This window comes from Cuculus canorus, chromosome 26 (genome assembly GCF_017976375.1).
Source record: "Cuculus canorus isolate bCucCan1 chromosome 26, bCucCan1.pri, whole genome shotgun sequence".
Classification (NCBI taxonomy): Eukaryota; Metazoa; Chordata; class Aves; order Cuculiformes; family Cuculidae; genus Cuculus; species Cuculus canorus.
In genome coordinates, this window is record NC_071426.1 from 5,451,378 (window position 1) to 5,472,951 (window position 21,574).

A 21,574-nucleotide genomic window follows, 5' to 3' on the forward strand; every position below is an offset into this window, starting at 1 on the left:
CTCTCCTCGCCTCTTCTCCTCTCTCCTCGCCTCTTCTCCTCTCTCCTCGCCTCTTCTCCCCTTCTCGCCTCTTCTCCCCTCTCCTCGCCCCTTCTCCCCTCTCCTCTTCTCCCCTCTCCTCGCCCCTTCTCCCCTCCTCGCCCCTTCTCCCCTCCTCGCCCCTTCTCCCCTCCTCGCCCCTTCTCCCCTCTCCTCGCCCCTTCTCCCCTCTTCTCCCCTCTCCTCGCCCCCTTCCCGCTCCCCGCCCCTTCTCCGCTCCCCGCCTCTTCTCCCCGCCTCCCGCTGCCCGCACCGCCCCTTTCCCAGCCTTCTCTGCGCTTCCTCACTCCTTCCTCCCTCCTCGCCTCTTCTCCCCGCACGGGCCGACCCCGCTCCCCCGCGTCTCCCTCTTCTCGCCCCGCACGGCGCGGTCGTTGCCGCAAACCGCTCCGCTCCTTCCCCCCCTGCTTCTCGCCCCTTCCCCCCCCGCTTCTCGCCCCTTCCCCCCCCGCTTCTCGCCCCTTCCCCCCCCGCTTCTCGCCGCTTCCCCCCCCCGCTTCTCGCCCCTTCTCCCCCCGCTTCTCGCCTCTTCTCCCCCCGCTTCTCGCCGCTTCCCCCCCCCGCTTCTCGCCCCTTCCCCCCCCCGCTTCTCGCCCCTTCCCCCCCCCCCGCTTCTCGCCCCTTCCCCCCCCGCTTCTCGCCCCTTCTCCCCCCGCTTCTCGCCCCTTCTCCCCGCATCGTCCCCCGGCCCCGCACTCCCCTTCTCCCCACACCCAGCGACCCTCCACCGCTCCTCCGCTGCCGGCCCCGCACGCCCCTCCTCCCACCGCACCGCTTCCCCGGCCCCGCAGCGCCCCCTCGCCCCTTCTCTCCGCTCCCCTGCGCCCACCCGACCCTGCAGCGCCCCTTCTGCCCCGGCGCCGCTCCCCACACCGCCCCTTCCCTGCCCGCACCGGCTGTGCTGCCCTCTGCCGTCGTCGCTGTCGCTGTCGTCTCTCTCGCTGCGCTCCCGCTTCCTCCCTCGCCTTGTGCCCCACAGCACACGGCTGATCAGCCCCCCCATCGCCCCGGAACGGGCCCGGGAACCGGGAGCTCCGGCCGGAACCGGCGGCTGTGCCTCGGCAGCGCCCGCTACTTGCACCGGCACCGGCAGCGTCTGCTTCGGAACGGCCGGGACAGGTAACTGCCGCCTCGGAATGACGCGTGACGGTAACCGCCGCCTCGAAACGGCCGGTACTGCTAACTGGCACCTTGGAGAGGCTGTTACTGTTAATCACAGCTTGGGGACTGCTAAGTATTGGTGACCCTCACCTTGGAACAGCCGGCACCGATAACACCGGCCTCGGAACAGCCGGGACGGGCGACTCTGCCTTGGAATGGGCAGTACTGATAGCTGCTTTCCAGGTCATCCCCAACCTGTCCTGGTGCAGGGGCTGTTCCTCCCCAGGTGCTGGACTCTACGTGCCCACCTCTTGTCCTTGGTAGCTGGCAGCCCAAACATCTGTGTCTGCAGGGCCTCCTTCTCCCCGGGGCAGCTGCAAGACCAGAGAGAGGGGAAATACAATAAAGAAATCCAGAGTGCTCTTCCAGCCAGTGTCACTACACCTGCATAAATCACCCACCTTCTTCCTGTCCAGTTGCATATGGAATTACAGAGGCATGGACTAGTTGAGGTTGGAATGGACCTCTGGAGTTCATTGGGTCCGATACCCCTGCTCAAGCAGGGCCACCTAGAGCCAGTTGCCCAATAATTTTGAAGACCTCCAAGGATAGAGACTCCACAATCTCTCCAGGCAACCTGTTCCAGCAAGACCACTGGAAATGCACGTTGGTGCATTTCTGGTTGGCCAGAGAAGTCGTGGCTGCCCTGTCCCTGGAGGTGTTCAAGGCCAGGTTGGATGGGCCTTGGAGCCCCGGATCCAGTGTCTGCATCATCCAGTGGCTGGAACTGGATGGGCTTTGAGGTCCCTTCAAACTGAAACCGTTCTATAATTCTCTTGACTGCTGTGACAGTGGCTGTGCCATCACTAGAGGGCTCCTGGGCTCTTTGGTGGCTGTTGGAGTGGGGGGCGGACCCGGAGTAACGATGGAGTCTCAATATGAGTATGATTGTTCTCCTTTATTCATGCACCTTACACTTCTTATAGACTTATCCCAATAGTGCACGCGCTAACAAAACAAATCCTAATTGGTTATGTCCCGCTGTTCACGCGCCTTATGCTGTCATGCAACTGGCCAGACGCTCTTGAGCACGCAAAAGGGGCAGATACAAAGTTCTCATCACAACTCTTCAGGACTTTCCCGCGCTGGATTCCACATTCTTGTATTCTACTCCCTTTTATCTTATCTCAAGGTCAGGCCTAGCTACAGACAGCAAACCCTGGATTGTTCACTGCTATTAAATCATGAGCCATTCTTCCACAATTCCCCCTTTTTGTTTTGAACAAGCCAGGGTTCATTTGTTTTTCGTGACAGCATTTGTCTTAGACATAACCTTACACAACTGAAAAGAACTATTTCTACAAGTATAACTATCAACAACATTAATCCCATTTTTAATACGCTCCTAAGCCAACCAGTCAATCCTAACCAGTTGGATAATCCATTCAAATCAAAGAAAAGAAAAAAAGGAGAGACCTAGGTCAAAATCATCACAGCCATGACCATGCGCCAATAACAAAAAAAAAAGAAGAAAACTTTATTGCTGCAGCCAGTTCAGACAAAATTCGACTTGTCATGTTGGCTTGCTTCACTACCCAACAAAATAATTCTTCTAAGTTTTTATGCGCTTTTATGGCTGCGACTCTTGATAGCAAAAGAAATGCAAAAATCTTTCCCAAGAATTCCATAATTCAGGTCTCTTTTCCACCTTGTGGGATGAGTTTGATTTGGATGATGATATGGAACGCCCAAACTGGGCTGACCAAGGGTACATGGTCCACCCTTCGGGTTAGAGGGCATGCCTGCCCACGCTCGATTACCACAGATCGAAAGGTATCCTGGTGGTAATCGTCTTGGTAATGCAGTGCCAGGAGCGGAGTGAGTTTTATTTCGTATTGTAATGTTGCACCGTTTCCACTCCCAATCACTGCTGTTCCCCATGGGATTAATTATTGTTGGTGCTGCTTGGTCCGCTAGTCTTGTTTCCTTCTATACCTCAGACCACGATGCTAAACCTATAAAAACAAACAAAAAAAAAAAAACAAAACAATACGTAGCATTCAATGAATCCACAAGTTGAAGTTCTTGTGGTTCGGATCCAATTGGAAGTTTGTTATCCCAATTATCATATTTATCGAATGCTTCGCTCTTGTTTTCCCATCGAAAGGGTAGGTTACTAGTGATGTTAAACTGTGACTTCAACTCTTGCATTGTTTGATTAAAGTTAAAAAAAAAAAAAAAATTATTTTTTTTTTATGGGAACTCCTATAAGACAAGTCACAAATGGTAAGCTTGGGGTCGCCAAACTGGCACAAAACTAGTAATGTTCAAGACTTGTACAAGAGTAACCCATACATTTTGTCGCAGATCAAACAATGCTAGGTGGTTGACTGCAATGACTAGTTTTAAACATACTAAACACAGCCAAACTGCCTCATTTTTGATACCGTTTCCATTTACAAGAATGCCTACAGTTTTCTTTTACTTTCTTCCAATTTTGATCCTTAATAGTCCGTATTACAGGGCCACTGATTATTATCACGGTCACCGCAATTATGCAACACCCAGGGATCACAATTCCCACAATTACAGCTTTCTTCATTCATTCCTGTGCAGGATCTTCTTGTGTAGGCCGTTGATCACATTCTGATGATGTCTGTAGATAGGGTCGAATGCTTTTTGCTGGTATCCACCTAGGACCACCTTCTGTGGAAACACACATATATCCTCGACCATTAAATATTACAGCAACAGGTCCTTTCCATATTCCTGTTACTGGATCTCTATATAATACTCGAAAGCTGGCGATAATTGTCTTTTCATTCAACCTTATACTTTGATGATGTATTATCACCGGTGGCTCTTCTCTATCACTCATTAAACACAAATAGTTTAATGTGAACAAAACCTTATTCAATCTCATTTGCACGTCCATTTCAGTGTCTTTTTGTCTTTGTAAATAATCTTTCAACACTTGATGAGTTTGCTCCACTAAAGCCTGCCCAGTGGGAGAGTGCGGGATTCCTGTGATATGTTGTACTCCCCACTTGGACAAAAAGACCCTCGTCTTTTGACTAGTATAGGCAGGCCCATTATCTGGTTTTATGGTCTCAGGCACCCCCATTACAGCAAAGCAGGACAACACACATGTTTTTACACACAGGTGTTTACACACATGTTGTGCTTTCTCACCAGGTAATGCGGTTGCCCATACAAATTTTGAAAAGGTATCGATTGTCACGTGAACATATTTTAGTCTTCCAAATTCCCCAATGTGAGTGACATCCCTTTGCCAAAGCTCTGAGGACTTTAGTCCTTTAGGGTTAACTCCGATCCCTATTCCTGGACCGTGATTTCCACATCTTGGACAGGCTTGTACAATACTACGGGCTTCATTCTCTGTTAAGCCATACTGTCGTTTTAATCCTTTGGCATTCTGGTGAAATTGGTCGTGACTCTGTCTTGCTAGACAAAATTTATCCATAGGGGGCATATACTGAGCTGGACTAACGAAGCTATCTGCTACCTGATTACCCCTTCCTAGTCCTACGTCAAGTTGATGACTTCGCACATGAATAACACAACAAGGCTCTGTGCGTGGTTGAAGCGTGGAGTGTAATTGCACAAACAATGCTCCTAATCTTGGGTTAGTTGTCTTAGAAGAGCATCCTCTAATCTTGGGACTACTCCTGCTACATACGAGTGCGTTACAACATTAAGAGGGGTGGTTAGCCAATTCAACAGGGCCCAACCAACAGCAGTTAATTCTAAGGTCTGTAAAGAATCTTGGGGCTGTCCCTCCAAAATATGCTTGTGCCATTCAGCACGTTCGTGCCATACACAAACAGCACCATGCAGTCGTTTTCCGGCCTCAGTATATACAGTAAGGCCATCCACCGGTGGTTGCATACTGACTTTCGTTCTCTCCAGCCACTGATTTCGTGACAATATCTGCCACTTTTTTCCCTTGCGGCTGCTGCAAATGTATTTGTCCTTCAAATCCTAATAGGGCTTCCTGAATAGTGGTATTACATTTCGTAACCACCACTCTAGGTCTACAGCATTAACTGGAATGCTAGTGTCTGCAGGTTCTTGACCACTGATCTCAATAATTCGAGATCTGCCTTTTCGTACTAACTCTGCCACAGCTTCGGGTCTGGTTTGAATGCTCGTTTTTGGCTGCACACCCAGAAACACCCATTCCAATACCCAGAATGATTCAGCTTTATCAGTTCTCTTACTACTGGCAATGGCAGGGTCATTCAGGTCTCTGTCCTTCCCAGATTCCCCTCTTTTGTTTTGCCATTGACAGATGACTGCATACGGGGATTCACTATTGCTACAAACCAAAAGCGATATCGGTAAATTCAGGATCTTCCAAGATGACCAAGATATTTTGTAAGCGACAACTGATTTTTTGTAAAAGAGTCCTTTGATCTGCGGTAAGCTCAGTTTTGGAGGCTGTGTCAGCATTGTGCAACAACACAGTCAAGGGAGCAATATCAGAGTTGGAAATGTCCACACAACGGTGGACCCATTGAATATTCCCTAACAACGTTTGAACATCTTTAACAGCACGTAAACTGGTCGTCAGTTCAATTTTCTGTGGTGGGATTTGGGCATCAGAAATGCGCCAGCCCAAATACTTCCACAGAGCCGACCTTTGTACTTTTTCAGGTGCAACAACAAGTCCTTTATCTCTCAGCATATCCCTCAGTGTCTGCAGTGCCAGTTCATCAAACGGTTCTTATAACGGACACTGGAATGCAGAGTGTTCTTCATAAATTGTTACTCCCCTAGAGAAAGATAAGGACTGCCAAGCTGAAACAAAACAAAAAACCTTCACATATCAGGAGTAAGGGCAGGGAGGAATGGGGGGGGGGGAACCTCACACACAGCCACAGGGCTGTGAGGGGAATAGGGTGGGGGGGAAACTCACACACAGCTATAGGGCTGGGGTTTTTCCATTTTCTATTGTCCACGTTCTTTTTGTATTTTTTTTTTTCAGTTTGAAATTGTGTCCTCTGCAGCCTTTCACTTCAAAGGTCCCAGGTAAATCTACCTGTTTGCTGGCTTAGTGGACGTTTGAGATTGAAAGGTCTCAGAGTTGCATTTTTAAGATTAATCGAAACAAACAGAGGCTCAAGCTCCTATAACCAAAACCCAATTTGCAAATCTTACAACTGTTTAAAGCGCTTTAAACACACACACGCATACACACACAGAACCACTCTTTTGAGAGCTGGCTTAATATACCCATACAATATTGTTTACGACCAGTCAATAAGAATAGCACGATGGTATGAATATTTAAACTATACACGGTACCGAACACATACAACACTTACAATATGCACATATATTATAAGATAATGTTTGTATCAATACACAGAATCACCAGGTTGGAAAGGACCCACTGGATCATCGAGTCCAACCATTCCTAACACTCCCTAAACCATGTCCCTCAGCACTTCATCCACCCGTTCCTTAAACACCTCCAGGGAAGGCGACTCAACCCCCTCCCTGGGCAGCCTCTGCCAGTGCCCAATGACTCTTTCTGTGAAGTATTTTTTTTCTGATATCCAACCTGAACCCTCCCCTGGCGGAGCTTCAGGCCATTCCCTCTTGTCCTGTCCCTTGTCACTTGGGAGAAGAGCCCAGCTCCCTCCTCTCCACAACCTCCTTTTAGGTAGTCGTAGAGAGTAATAAGGTCTCCCCTCAGCCTCCTCTTCTCCAGGCTAAACAACCCCAGCTCTCTCAGCCGCTCCTCAGTCAGACTGTTCTCCAGCCCCTCACCAGCTTCGTTGCTCTTCTCTGGAAACGCTCCAGAGCCTCAACATCCTTCTCGTGGTGAGGGGCCCAGAACTGAACACAGTATTCGAGGTGCGGTCTCACCAGTGCCGAGTACAGAGGGAGAATCCCCTCCCTGGACCTGCTGGTGACCCCATTTCTGATCCAAGCCAAGATGCCGTTGGCCTTCTTGGCCCCCTGGGCACACTGCTGGCTCATGGTCAGTCGCTGTCAACCATCACCCCCAGGTCCTTCTCCTCCGTGCAGCTCTCCAGCCACTCTTCCCCCAGTCTGTAGCTGCACAGGGTTGTTGTGCCCCAAGTGCAGGACCCGGCATTTGGCCTTGTTGAACCTCATGCCATTGGCCTCGGCCCAGCGGTCCAGCCTGTTCAGATCCCTTTGCAGAGCCTCCCTACCCTCCAGCAGATCCACACTTCCTCCCAGCTTAGTGTCATCTGCAATTGTTTAACAGGTAGCAGTCCTTGGTCGTTACAGCATTTTCGTGGCATCTTCTTCCTCCTCTGATTCCTCGCCAGCCCGACAGCTCGGGCCGCCCCGCACTTGATCAGCGCAGCCGCTACTGTGGGCACTTCCGGTTCCTGTGTCATTGCACTTCCGCCCTCTGATGGGTGAATATCGGGTGCCTCCGGCGCAACGGGGCCGTTTATGTCCTCAGACGCATTCCCCCTTTTTACAGTCGGATTTAAGAGCTCGCAGACGCCGGTACAAACTTTCCCAGTCATTCCTTTCATTGGGTAATTCTGGCTCACCCCAAAGAAAGCACTCGTACGACTCGTGGTGCGATGAGGTTCAGCCGGGGGATTGGGGGGGGCTGTGGCGCGCACAGCGGCAGCGGCGACTTTTGACTCCGCCTTCAGCGCTTGTAAAGTATTAAGGACAGTTCGCCAAGTTTCCCCACAGCCCCCAAAAGGCTCTTTGCCCCTTTTCGTGATCGTGCAGTCCCCTCGAACAGCTTTAACTTCCTTTTCATCCTTATCTGTTCTTGATATAGTCTTTTGCCACAACGTTTCTCCAGGACCTGGACAGGACACCTTACAGGCAGCCCCTGGGCCTTGCAGAGGAGGTTGTGGTCTGAGAGCATCAGGAAATCATAGAATTGTTTGGTTGGAAAAAAACTTTGAGATCATCAACACAGTTGTACCTGTCGATTGCTAAATCATATTCCTAAGCATGAAGCTGGAGCGTGCAGGCCTGTGCTTGCCGATGCCTCCAGCCTGGCAGCTCTCTCTCCATCCATCCACCTTTCTCCATTGTCTGTAGTCCTGCTGGAGCTGCTGTTGGGGGCAGCTCTGCAGGTGTGTGTGCAGGGGGTTGTTCCCTGTTGGCACCTGCAGCCCAGGGCAAGTTACACCAGCAGCTCTTCTTTCCCACGCTGTGCCCTGCAGCTTCTCCGCCGTCATGCACAAAACAGTGAAGCAGTTGTCTCCAAAGTGCGAGGTGACCTTCCTCCAGTCGGAAGATGGCAGCGGCAAGGGCGCAGCGCTCATCACGGCGGTGGCCTGCCGGATCCGGGAGGCTGGCCAGCGATAGGAGGAAGGAGGTTTGCCGAAGAGCTTGGTTTCAGCAGAACAGGACGTTTCCCCCCCACCCCCGGTCCCTCCCTCCGCACACACACACATACGAGGCCTCCCCTTGCAAGCAGACTCTCGGCTTTACTTGTTCCCGTGAGATACCACCAGTGGGACTGGAGATGCTGTGTACTTTATAGAAAGAGCTGTCGTAGGAGTTTCATTGCATGCCATAAAACCGCGTGTCGAGTAAAGCTCAAAGCGTCTTTTGGCTGTCTGCCTACATTCCCAGTTAGAGCTGGACCTGTTCCACTTGCAGCCTCCATCAAACACCAGCTCTCCTCCCCACATCTCCTAACCACTCTCCCACCTTCCCAAACAGCAGAAAGGGTAATGCTGGAATAATTAAGACACTGCATTGTCACTTTACAGTAACCGGTACCTATTTATGTCTGTCGTAGCGTGTCCATGCTGTAGAAAGCAAACCTCTCCAAGATTGGGCTAAAGACCTCCGTTAGTCTTTTACCCTGATCAAGGCTGTATTATTTCCATGAAAGTCATGGTAACTTTTCAAGCACAGGGTGCAGAATTCCAACCGGCGTGTTCCGGGTCTGCACTGGGAGATACCAGGTATCTCTGTTGGTGAGCAATATTAAAGAACCTGCTGGCTCCGAGTTAGAGGCGCCCCTTTAACGGCGCCAGCAGAGCACGTGCCTGGAAATAATTGGGGACTCGGGGTCTAATCCCATTTCCCGACCTCTCACCTCACCTGCACCCTAGAGTGTAGTCACGTGGCATGTCCGTATGGTTGTGTTGCACCTCTGAAAACCACTGGCACCCTTCCCTGGTGCATGTGCGGATACAGGAACCACCACCCGGCCGGGTCGCTCTCTTCCCTGCAGATCCGCACATCGTGGCCGTGTGTCTGTGCTTGGCGCGGTGAATTTGGTTTGCTTTTTGTCTGTGAAATAGTTCTGCGTCTTCAACCTTTTAGGTGACACCTGGATTTACACACTGTATATTTATGTTTCAAGAGATCTGATGTCTTTGTATGTACATAGTCTGGGGGTTATATTGCTTAGTTTTGGCTTCACCTTTCGATGTCCCTGAAGAATGGTATAGAGAACTTATTTTCTTTTTCTCTAGTGGTGTTTTTTTAATTTAAATTCTTTTTAGGGTAGATTGGAGAGAGAGACACCCATATTCCTGAGGATGGGCATTCTGAATTCATCACCAGGACAAAAGGGAAACTAAGAAGGCAGGGATGCGCAGCGCGGGGAGCAGTCGGGCCCTGCAGCAGCGAAGCTTTCAGGATTAGGCTGGGAGGACCTGAGGAGAGGTTTTTCTTTTGTCCCGCTGCCCTCATCGCTCTGGAAGGCGCCGCTGTTCCCTGTGGCAGCACGGGGTAAAATAACGTCGGGCCCCCTCGCATTGTCCCGGGACAGCAAACCGCGGCTCGAGCACCACTGGGGTGCGTGATTCGCAGCGAGACGCTGGCAAAACCAATCCCAACTCCTTCCATCAAGTAAGCAGCAATAGCTGATGTCACTCCATGGCCCTTTGGCATCCTCAGGGATGTCGGCAAGCGCTCCTGGGGCCGTGGGTGCCCATAGCATCATTTTGTGTGTCCCAGGGAAAAGCAGTGATTAATTCTTGCCTTAGAATTAAGACGCCTTAGGACAAAGCTGCAGCAATGCTGGAGCGGGCGGAGGCACATGGGAGGGGCTGTAAATATTTAGCAGAGGAGAATGAAGTTCCGATTCTGTACAACTATAATAATTAATAATTCCCAGGAGCAGACCTTCACTTTGGAGGACAGAGTTTTTGTTTATTTTGATGAATATTTTTACACTGCTTGGGGTACCCTCATTCCCAGGAGTCTCTCTGCTGTCTTGGGGGTCACGTGCAGTAGCACAATTTTAAAGCAAAAATCACTCTTCGGGCATTTTAAATGCTTATTTTTATATAAGCCTCAAGACAATTATAACAAAGCAAATCTGACTGTGTATAGAAACAATGTAAGAAACCAAGTTCAGTGAAAAGTTTTAGAAGATGTTAAATAAATTTTGGAAGGATGATCCCCCCCCCCCCTTCTCCCCACACCCAGCGCCCCTCCACCGCTTCTCCGCTGCCGGCCCCGCACGCCCCTCCTCCCACCGCACCGCTTCCCCGGCCCCGCAGCGCCCCCTCGCCCCTTCTCTCCGCTCCCCTGCGCCCACCCGACCCTGCAGCGCCCCTTCTGCCCCGGCGCCGCTCCCCACACCGCCCCTTCCCTGCCCGCACCGGCTGTGCTGCCCTCTGCCGTCGTCGCTGTCACTGTCGTCTCTCTCGCTGCGCTCCCGCTTCCTCCCTCGCCTTGTGCCCCACAGCACACGGCTGATCAGCCCCCCCATCGCCCCGGAACGGGCCCGGGGACCGGGAGCTCCGGCCGGAACCGGCGGCTGTGCCTCGGCAGCGCCCGCTACTTGCACCGGCACCGGCAGCGTCTGCTTCGGAACGGCCGGGACAGGTAACTGCCGCCTCGGAATGACGCGTGACGGTAACCGCCGCCTCGACGGGCAACTCTGCCTTGGAATGGGCAGTACTGATAGCTGCTTTCCAGGTCATCCCCAACCTGTCCTGGTGCAGGGGCTGTTCCTCCCCAGGTGCTGGACTCTACGTGCCCACCTCTTGTCCTTGGTAGCTGGCAGCCCAAACATCTGTGTCTGCAGGGCCTCCTTCTCCCCGGGGCAGCTGCAAGACCAGAAAGAGGGGAAATACAATAAAGAAATCCAGAGTGCTCTTCCAGCCAGTGTCACTACACCTGCATAAATCACCCACCTTCTTCCTGTCCAGTTGCATATGGAATTACAGAGGCATGGACTAGTTGAGGTTGGAATGGACCTCTGGAGTTCATTGGGTCCGATACCCCTGCTCAAGCAGGGCCACCTAGAGCCAGTTGCCCAATAATTTTGAAGACCTCCAAGGATAGAGACTCCACAATCTCTCCAGGCAACCTGTTCCAGCAAGACCACTGGAAATGCACGTTGGTGCATTTCTGGTTGGCCAGAGAAGTCGTGGCTGCCCTGTCCCTGGAGGTGTTCAAGGCCAGGTTGGATGGGCCTTGGAGCCCCTGATCCAGTGTCTGCATCATCCAGTGGCTGGAACTGGATGGGCTTTGAGGTCCCTTCAAACTGAAACCGTTCTATAATTCTCTTGACTGCTGTGACAGTGGCTGTGCCATCACTAGAGGGCTCCTGGGCTCTTTGGTGGCTGTTGGAGTGGGAGGCAGACCCGGAGTAACAAATCCTAATTGGTTATGTCCCGCTGTTCACGCACCTTATGCTGTCACGCAACTGGCCAGACGCTCTTGAGCACGCAAAAGGGGCAGATACAAAGTTCTCATCACAACTCTTCGGGACTTTCCCACGCTGGATTCCACATTCTTGTATTCTACTCCCTTTTATCTTATCTCAAGGTCAGGCCTAGCTACAGACAGCAAACCCTGGATTGTTCACTGCTATTAAATCATGAGCCATTCTTCCACAATTCCCCCTTTTTGTTTTGAACAAGCCAGGGTTCATTTGTTATTCGTGATAGCATTTGTCTTAGACATAACCTTACACAACTGAAAAGAGCTATTTCTACAAGTATAACTATCAACAACATTAATACGCTCCTAAGCCAACCAGTCAATCCTAACCAGTTGGATAATCCATTCAAATCAAAGAAAAGAAAAAAAGGAGAGACCTAGGTCAAAATCATCACAGCCATGACCATGCGCCAATAACAAAAAAAAAGAAGAAAACTTTATTGCTGCAGCCAGTTCAGACAAAATTCGACTTGTCATGTTGGCTTGCTTCACTACCCAACAAAATAATTCTTCTAAGTTTTTATGCGCTTTTATGGCTGCGACTCTTGATAGCAAAAGAAATGCAAAAATCTTTCCTAAGAATTCAGGTCTCTTTTCCACCTAGTGGGATGAGTTTGATTTGGATGATGATATGGAACGCCCAAACTGGGCTGACCAAGGGTACATGGTCCACCCTTCGGGTTAGAGGGCATGCCTGCCCACGCTCGATTACCACAGATCGAAAGGTATCCTGGTGGTAATCGTCTTGGTAATGCAGTGCCAGGAGCGGAGTGAGTTTTATTTCGTATTGTAATGTTGCACCATTTCCGCTCCCAATCACTGCTGTTCCCCATGGGATTAATTATTGTTGGTGCTGCTTGGTCCGCTAGTCTTGTTTCCTTCTATACCTCAGACCACGATGCTAAACCTATAAAAACAAAAAAAAAAACCCAAAAAACAATACGTAGCATTCAATGAATCCACAAGTTGAAGTTCTTGTGGTTCGGATCCAATTGGAAGTTTGTTATCCCAATTATCATATTTATCGAATGCTTCGCTCTTGCCCATAGGGGGCATATGCTGAGCTGGACTAACGAAGCTATCTGCTACCTGATTACCCCTTCCTAGTCCTACGTCAAGTTGATGACTTCACACATGAATAACACAACAAGGCTCTGTGCGTGGTTGAAGCGTGGAGCGTAATTGCACAAACAATGCTCCTAATCTTGGGTTAGTTGTCTTAGAAGAGCATCCTCTAATCTTGGGACTACTCCTGCTACATACGAGTGCGTTACAACATTAAGAGGGGTGGTTAGCCAATTCAACAGGGCCCAACCAACAGCAGTTAATTCTAAGGTCTGTAAAGAATCTTGGGGCTGTCCCTCCAAAATATGCTTGTGCCATTCAGCACGTTCGTGCCATACACAAACAGCACAATGCAGTCGTTTTCCGGCCTCAGTATATACAGTAAGGCCATCCACCAGTGGTTGCATACTGACTTTCGTTCTCTCCAGCCACTGATTTCGTGACAATATCTGCCACTTTTTTCCCTTGCGGCTGCTGCAAATGTATTTGTCCTTCAAATCCTAATAGGGCTTCCTGAATAGTGGTATTACATTTCGTAACCACCACTCTAGGTCTACAGCATTAACTGGAATGCTAGTGTCTGCAGGTTCTTGACCATTGATCTCAATAATTCGAGATCTGCCTTTTCGTACTAACTCTGCCACAGCTTCGGGTCTGGTTTGAATGCTCGTTTTTGGCTGCTCACCCAGAAACACCCATTCCAATACCCAGAATGATTCAGCTTTATCAGTTCTCTTACTACTGGCAATGGCAGGGTCATTCAGGTCTCTTGTCCTTCCCAGATTCCCCTCTTTTGTTTTGCCATTGACAGATGACTGCATACGGGGATTCACTATTGCTACAAACCAAAAGCGATATCGGTAAATTCAGGATCTTCCAAGATGACCAAGATATTTTGTAAGCGACAACTGATTTTTTGTAAAAGAGTCCTTTGATCTGCGGTAAGCTCAGTTTTGGAGGCTGTGTCAGCATTGTGCAACAACACAGTCAAGGGAGCAATATCAGAGTTGGAAATGTCCACACAACGGTGGACCCATTGAATATTCCCTAACAACGTTTGAACATCTTTAACAGCACGTAAACTGGTCGTCAGTTCAATTTTCTGTGGTGGGATTTGGGCATCAGAAATGCGCCAGCCCAAATACTTCCACAGAGCCGACCTTTGTACTTTTTCAGGTGCAACAACAAGTCCTTTATCTCTCAGCATATCCCTCAGTGTCTGCAGTGCCAGTTCATCAAACGGTTCTTATAACGGACACTGGAATGCAGAGTGTTCTTCATAAATTGTTACTCCCCTAGAGAAAGATAAGGACTGCCAAGCTGAAACAAAACAAAAAACCTTCACATATCAGGAATAAGGGCGGGGAGGAATGGGGGGGGGGAACCTCACACACAGCCACAGGGCTGTGAGGGGAATAGGGTGGGGGGGAAACTCACACACAGCTATAGGGCTGGGTTTTTTTTCCATTTTCTTTTTCTATTGTCTACGTGCTTTTTGTATTTTTTTTTTTTTCAATTTGAAATTGTGTTCTCTGCAGCCTTTCACTTCAAAGGTCCCAGGTAAATCTACCTGTTTGCTGGCTTAGTGGACGTTTGAGACTGAAAGGTCTCAGAGTTGCATTTTTAAGATTAATCGAAACAAACAGAGGCTCAAGCTCCTATAACCAAAACCCAACTTGCAAATCTTACAAACGTTTAAAGCGCTTTAAACACACACACGCATACACACACAGAACCACTCTTTTGAGAGCTGGCTTAATATATCCATACAATATTGTTTACGACCAGTCAATAAGAATAGCACGATGGTATGAATATTTAAACTATACACGGTACCGAACACATACAACACTTACAATATGCACATATATTATAAGATAATGTTTGTATCAATTCACAGAATCACCAGGTTGGAAAGGACCCACTGGATCATCGAGTCCAACCATTCCTAACACTCCCTAAACCATGTCCCTCAGCACTTCATCCACCCGTTCCTTAAACACCTCTCTGTCGGAGGAGAGAGGGTGAAAATTCCTGGTCACAACGCGATGTGGAGTATGAGAGTCCAGTTATGGATCTTGTTGACATCTCTAACCAGTCTGACGTCTTTCTGACTCGAAGCAAAGAAATGGCATCTCAGTGCAGGTGATGGCTCTGTGTGGGACAGGGGGACATCAATAAAGCCAAAGACTGTGGGGCTGCTAACAGGAACAAGAGACTGTAGATTCACCTGATGTTGTTATTTCGTGTTTACAATATTTATTTTTAGTAACTGACTGCTATTATATTATAGAGAGGCTTCCTTATTTTTGTACTTCTCCTCCCGGTTTCCTCAGTGTGGTGGTGTACCTCTCAAACAACATCAAATCCAACTTCAATTCCATTACATAGCCATTCCTACACCTTCAGCAGATCCCCTCTCTGTGATGACACACAACACACTACTCAGAAACAGGATCTTATTCCTCTCACCAGTCCCTGTGAGGCTCCTTGGCTTTGTAACTCCTCATTTTCATAAGTATTTGCCATTTTAGTAAACAGCATCATAAAAAGGCAATCCTCGCCTTCTCGCATCTGCCATGAACAGAGAGAGCAGCACCTTCCTGTCATTTACCAAACTACACACAGTCACTGGAGAGACGAGGGACACCAACATTCCGACTGAGACAGTCTGTTCAACAAGGCAGAGAAGTCCTCATTTCATGGAGCGTTATTTTTAACCTACAGAAGCATTTTACCTATAGCAACAGAGTTCCAATGACAGAGCATGAATTGAGATACAAATCTGACGGACATGATCGGTAACTCCGCCACAAAATTCCACCTCACAAGACCATCACTGGTACAATCAGGCCTCGCCAAAACCAATTCCCAACTTTCAAATTCTGTTCAAAAGTGATTTAATACTCAGTTTTAGTCATCAACCCACACTAAGTTTTCAGGACAAGCTTCACCAACTCGAGACGTAGCAACAAGTCGAAACAGGTCAAGGGAGGGGATTCTGCCCCTCTGCTCCTCTCTTGTGAGACCCCACCTGGAGCCCTGTGTCCAGTTCTGGAACCCCCAATGTAAGAAGGAGATGGAACTGTCGGAATGGGTCCAGAGGAGGCTACAAAGATGATCAGAGGGCTGGAGCACCTCTGCTATGAGGACTGGCTGAGAGAGTTGGAGTTACTCAGGCAGAGAGGAGAAGGCTCTGAGGAGACTCTAGAGCAGCTTCCAGGACTGAAAGGGGCTCCAGGAAAGCTGGGGAGGGACTTTTTACAAGGGCATAGAACAACAGAAGGAGAGAAAATGGCTTTAAATTGGAAGGGAGAAGATTTAGACTAAACATTAGGAAGAAATTCTTCACAATGAGGTTAGTGAGCCACTGGCCCAGGTTGCCCAGAGCAGTGGTGGCTGCCTCATCCCTGGAAGTGTTCCAGGCCAGGTTAGATAGGGCTTGGAGCCCCTGATCCAGCTGGAGGTGTCCCTGCCCATGGCAGGGGGTGGAACTGGATGGGCTTTGAGGTCCCTTCCAACCTAAACCATTCCGTGATTCTATGATTCCAACAACAGAATCGCAACGACGATGACTAAAAACACCATCACCAGGCACAGCCAGGGCTGAAGCGGCACCAGCCCCCCTAGGATGCTGTGCACCCTCGGTCTGAGCACCTAGCCCGCTGCCATCCTCCGTTCCCTGCAGAGGGTCAATGGGGCGGAGGAGAAATGCAGCCGCACCCACCTGCTCCAACCTACCCTTAGCCCTAGCCAGAGGCGGCCGTGGGTCAGTCCTTGGCTACAGCCAAATGACCTCCCTGCCCTCTTGTTGTGATCTTTAACAGGTTCCAACACCCGCAAAATAAAATGCTTTTTCCTACAGGAGAGCAATGACAGTTCCCAGGCTACAAAGATGATCTGAGGGCTGGAGCAGCTCCCGTATGAGGAGAGGCTGAGAGAGACAGGCTGAGAGAGTTGGGGTTGTTCAGCCTCGAGAAGAGAAGGCTCCGAGGAGATCTTATAGCGACCTTCCAGTACATGAAGGGGCTACAAGAAAACTGAAGAGGGACTATTCATAAAGGCTTGTGGTGACAGGATGACGGGGAACGGGTATAAACTGGAGAGGGGCAGATTTAGACTGGACATTAGGAAGAATTTCTTCACCGTGAGAGTGGTGAGACACTGGAACATGTTGCCCAGGGAAGTTGTGACTGCCCCATCCCTGGAGGGGTTCAAGGCCAGGTTGGATGGGGCTTGGAGCCCCTGATCCAGTGGGAGGTGTCCTTGGGCAGGGGATGGAACTGGATGACCTTTTACTCTTCTTGCTTCAAATGGATTCTTCCAGGCTCAGGCTCCCACTTTACAACCAACAGCATAATGGAATCAGATATTTCAAGACAAAGGTGTGGCTTCTCCCTGCTCCTGTCACATGACTCAAGATAGCAGCACCTCTTTGCTCCCAAAACACAGAAAGTAACACAGAGAACTTCACCCTCTCACAAGCCCAAAATAAAACACCTGTGGAAACAGCACCATTTTTTTGCAGAGGAGCACTAAGATTCATTCCTTTTCAGAGCTTCTGTGCAATAAAACAGCAAGAGAGCCTTCATTCAAAGACAAAGGCTGCGTAAAAAATACAGAGACCTAAGGTTCCTACACTCGAGTTCCATCGGACAGCTATGCTTCCTAACATTACTATTGAAAATACGATGTTTAACTGCATCAGAAATGTAAGACAAAAAAGAGAAAAAAGGAAAAATCTCAAGTAGGAGGGCAGACTGGGAGAGCTGGGGTTATTCAGCCTGGAGAAGAGAAGGCTCTGGGGAGACCTTAGAGCAGCTTCCAGTATGGAAAGGGACTCCAGGAAAGCTGAGGAGAGGTTCTTGACCAGGGAGTGCAGGGACAGGACAAGGGGGAGCAATTTTTGGCTGCAAGAGGGGAGATTGAGATGACATCTGAGGAAGAAATGTTTCCCTCTGAGGGTGGGGAGGCCCTGGCCCAGGTTGCCCAAAGCGGTGGTGGCTGCCCCATCCCTGGAGGGGTTCCAGGCCAGGCTGGATGGGGCTTGGAGCCCCTGATCCAGTGGGAGGTGTCCCTGCCCATGGCAGTGGGGTGGGACTGGATGGGCTTTGAGGTCCCTTCCAACCCAAACAACTCTGTGATTCTGTGATTTACTGGACAACCTTTTATTAAAACCGCAATTTCTCTGGCAAGCGCGACGGCAGCTGCTCACCTGGCACAGATACACCTTGTGCAGGTTCCACTCCTTTCCCAGGGCACGGATTTTGATGTCACTGCCATTGCCACTCAGAAACAGCACCTCATAAATGTACTCGGAGGTCCTTTTAAACCTTTTCCTACACAAACAGGCAGACAGGGATCACTCCTTCACTCCTCTCTGGTTTGGAACCCACCCTCTGGACCAAGCGCCGGGCAGAGGGTTCTCCCCATACCACCCCCCCACACACACCTCGTTTGCTGCTGCTGAGGAACAACAGCCCCAACAACCTCCCCCCTCGCCCCCCCAGACCCTTCCACCGCGGCTCCTGTTCATGTGGGCTCTGGTGTGTGTCCCCCCCCCCAGCTCCTTCCCCCCATTCCCCTCATTCCCTGCTCCGAGCCCGCACCGCCCCTTCCCCCCGCACCACCCCTCGCCCTGCACGACCCCCCCAAGCCCCGCATCTCTGTCTCACCCCCCTACCCGCACAGCCCCCCCCCCTTCCCCCACACTGCACGACCCCACCCCCCCGCATCCCACGGCCGCTCCTCATCCCGCACTACCCCGCCCCCTCCCCCCTCCCCCCTCCTACCCCCTTACGTCCTACCCTCTCACCCCCTTCACCCCTCACCCCCCCTCCCCTCCTACCCTCTCACCCCTCCTCCCTCCTCACCCCCCCTCACCCCTCATCCCCCTCCTCCCCCCTTACCCCCTCCTACCCCCTCACCCCCCCTCACCCCTCATCCCCCCCTCCCCCCTCCCCCCTCATCCCCCTCCTCTCCCCTCACCCCCCCTCCCCCTCCTCCCCCCTCACCCCCCCTCCCCCTCCTCCCTCCCCTCAGCTCAGCTCCCCTCCTCCCCACCGCACAGACCCCCTCACCCACCTCCCACGGCCGCTCTTCGCCCCGCACTACCCCGGCCCCCCCCACCGCTCCTCAAAGCTCCGCGCCTCCCTCGCGCCTCCCTCGCGCCTCCCTCGCGCCTCCCTCGCGCCTCCCTCGCGCCTCCCTCGCGCCTCCCTCGCGCCTCCCTCGCGCCTCCCTCGCGCCTCCCTCGCGCCTCCCTCGCGCCTCCCTCGCGCCTCCCTCGCGCCTCCCTCGCGCCTCCCTCGCGCCTCCCTCGCGCCTCCCTCGCGCCTCCCTCGCGCCTCCCTCGCCCCTCCCTCGCGCCTCCCTCGCCCCTCCCTCGCGCCTCCCTCGCCCCTCCCTCGCCCCTTCCCCGCCCCTTTCCCGCCCCTTTCCCGCCCCTTTCCCGCCCCTTTCCCGCCCCTTTCCCGCCCCTTCCCCTTTCACCGCCCCTTCTCACCGCCTCCCGCTCTCCGCACCGCCTCTTTACAACCGCCCCTCCCCTTCTGCCCCTATCCCGCCCCTTCCCCGCTCTTCCCTTCCCCTCCCTGGGCAGCCTCTGCCAGTACCCAATGACTCTTACTGTGAAGAATTTTTTTCTGATATCCAACCTGAACCTCCCCTGACGGAGCTTCAGGCCATTCCCTCTTGTCCTGTCCCTTGTCACTTGGGAGAAGAGCCCAGCTCCCTCCTCTCCACAACCTCCTTTCAGGTAGTTGTAGAGAGTAATAAGGTCTCCCCTCAGCCTCCTCTTCTCCAGGCTAAACAACCCCAGCTCTCTCAGCCGCTCCTCGTCAGACGTTCTCCAGCCCCTCACCAGCTTTGTTGCTCTTCTCTGGACACACTCCAGAGCCTCAACATCCTTCTCGTGGTGAGGGGCCCAGAACTGAACACAGTATTCGAGGTGCGGTCTCACCAGTGCCGAGTACAGAGGGAGAATCCCCTCCCTGGACCTGCTGGTGACCCCATTTCTGATACAAGCCAAGATGCCGTTGGCCTTCTTGGCCCCCTGGGCACACTGCTGGCTCATGGTCAGTCGCTGTCAACCAGCACCCCCAGGTCCTTCTCCTCCGTGCAGCTCTCCAGCCACTCTTCCCCCAGTCTGTAGCTGCACAGGGTTGTTGTGCCCCAAGTGCAGGACCCGGCATTTGGCCTTGTTGAACCTCATGCCATTGGCCTCGGCCCAGCGGTCCAGCCTGTTCAGATCCCTTTGCAGAGCCTCCCTACCCTCCACCAGATCCACACTTCCTCCCAGCTTAGTGTCATCTGCAATTGTTTAACAGGTAGCAGTCCTTGGTTGTTACAGCATTTTCGTGGCATCTTCTTCGTCCTCTGATTCCTCGCCAGCCCGACAGCTCGGGCCGCCCCGCACTTGATCAGCGCAGCCGCTACTGTGGGCACTTCCGGTTCCTGTGTCATTGCACTTCCGCCCTCTGATGGGTGAACATCGGGTGCCTGCGGCGCAACGGGGCCGTTTATGTCCTCAGACGCATTCCCCCTTTTTACAGTCGGATTTAAGAGCTCGCAGACGCCGGTACAAACTTTCCCAGTCATTCCTTTCATTGGGTAATTCTGGCTCACCCCAAAGAAAGCACTCGTACGACTCGTGGTGCGATGAGGTTCAGCCGGGGGATTGGGGGGGCTGTGGCGCGCACAGCGGCAGCGGCGACTTTTGACTCCGCCTTCAGCGCTTGTAAAGTATTAAGGACAGTTCGCCAAGTTTCCCCACAGCCCCCAAAAGGCTCTTTGCCCCTTTTCGTGATCGTGCAGTCCCCTCGAACAGCTTTAACTTCCTTTTCATCCTTATCTGTTCCTGATATAGTCTTTTGCCACAACGTTTCTCCAGGACCTGGACAGGACACCTTACAGGCAGCCCCTGGGCCTTGCAGAGGAGGTTGTGGTCTGAGAGCATCAGGAAATCATAGAATTGTTTGGTTGGAAAAAAACTTTGAGATCATCAACCCAGTTGTACCTGTCGAGTGCTAAATCATATTCCTAAGCATGAAGCTGGAGCGTGCAGGCCTGTGCTTGCCGATGCCTCCAGCCTGGCAGCTCTCTCTCCATCCATCCATCCATCCACCTTTCTCCATTGTCTGTAGTCCTGCTGGAGCTGCTGTTGGGGGCAGCTCTGCAGGTGTGTGTGCAGGGGGGTTGTTCCCTGTTGGCACCTGCAGCCCAGGGCAAGTTACACCAGCAGCTCTTCTTTCCCCCGCTGTGCACTGCAGCTTCTCCGCCGTCATGCACAAAACAGTGAAGCAGTTGTCTCCAAAGTGCGAGGTGACCTTCCTCCAGTCGGAAGATGGCAGCGGCAAGGGCGCAGCGCTCATCACGGCGGTGGCCTGCCGGATCCGGGAGGCTGGCCAGCGATAGGAGGAAGGAGGTTTGCCGAAGAGCTTGGTTTCAGCAGAACAGGACGTTTCCCCCCCCACCCCCGGTCCCTCCCTCCGTACACACACACATACGAGGCCTCCCCTTGCAAGCAGACTCTCGGCTTTACTTGTTCCCGCGAGATACCACCAGTGGGACTGGAGATGCTGTGTACTTTATAGAAAGAGCTGTCGTAGGAGTTTCATTGCATGCCATAAAACCGCGTGTCGAGTAAAGCTCAAAGCGTCTTTTGGCTGTCTGCCTACATTCCCAGTTAGAGCTGGAC

The 21,574-nt window shown here is 51.7% G+C and overlaps 1 long non-coding RNA gene across 4 annotated transcripts; it reads left to right on the forward strand.

The window, feature by feature from the left end:
* Nucleotides 1-710: 710 nt before the first annotated feature.
* LOC128849205 (uncharacterized) lies at nucleotides 711-15,190 on the forward strand. 4 transcript variants are annotated; one of them, XR_008447194.1, is made up of 3 exons: nucleotides 711-1,188; nucleotides 1,993-2,082; nucleotides 8,337-15,190. It is a non-coding gene; the product is annotated as an uncharacterized LOC128849205 (long non-coding RNA). The 4 variants fall into 4 exon arrangements; XR_008447192.1 differs by lacking the exon at nucleotides 1,993-2,082 and having other exon boundaries at nucleotides 721-1,158; nucleotides 8,337-10,968; nucleotides 14,777-15,190; XR_008447193.1 differs by lacking the exon at nucleotides 1,993-2,082.
* Nucleotides 15,191-21,574: the final 6,384 nt, after the last annotated feature.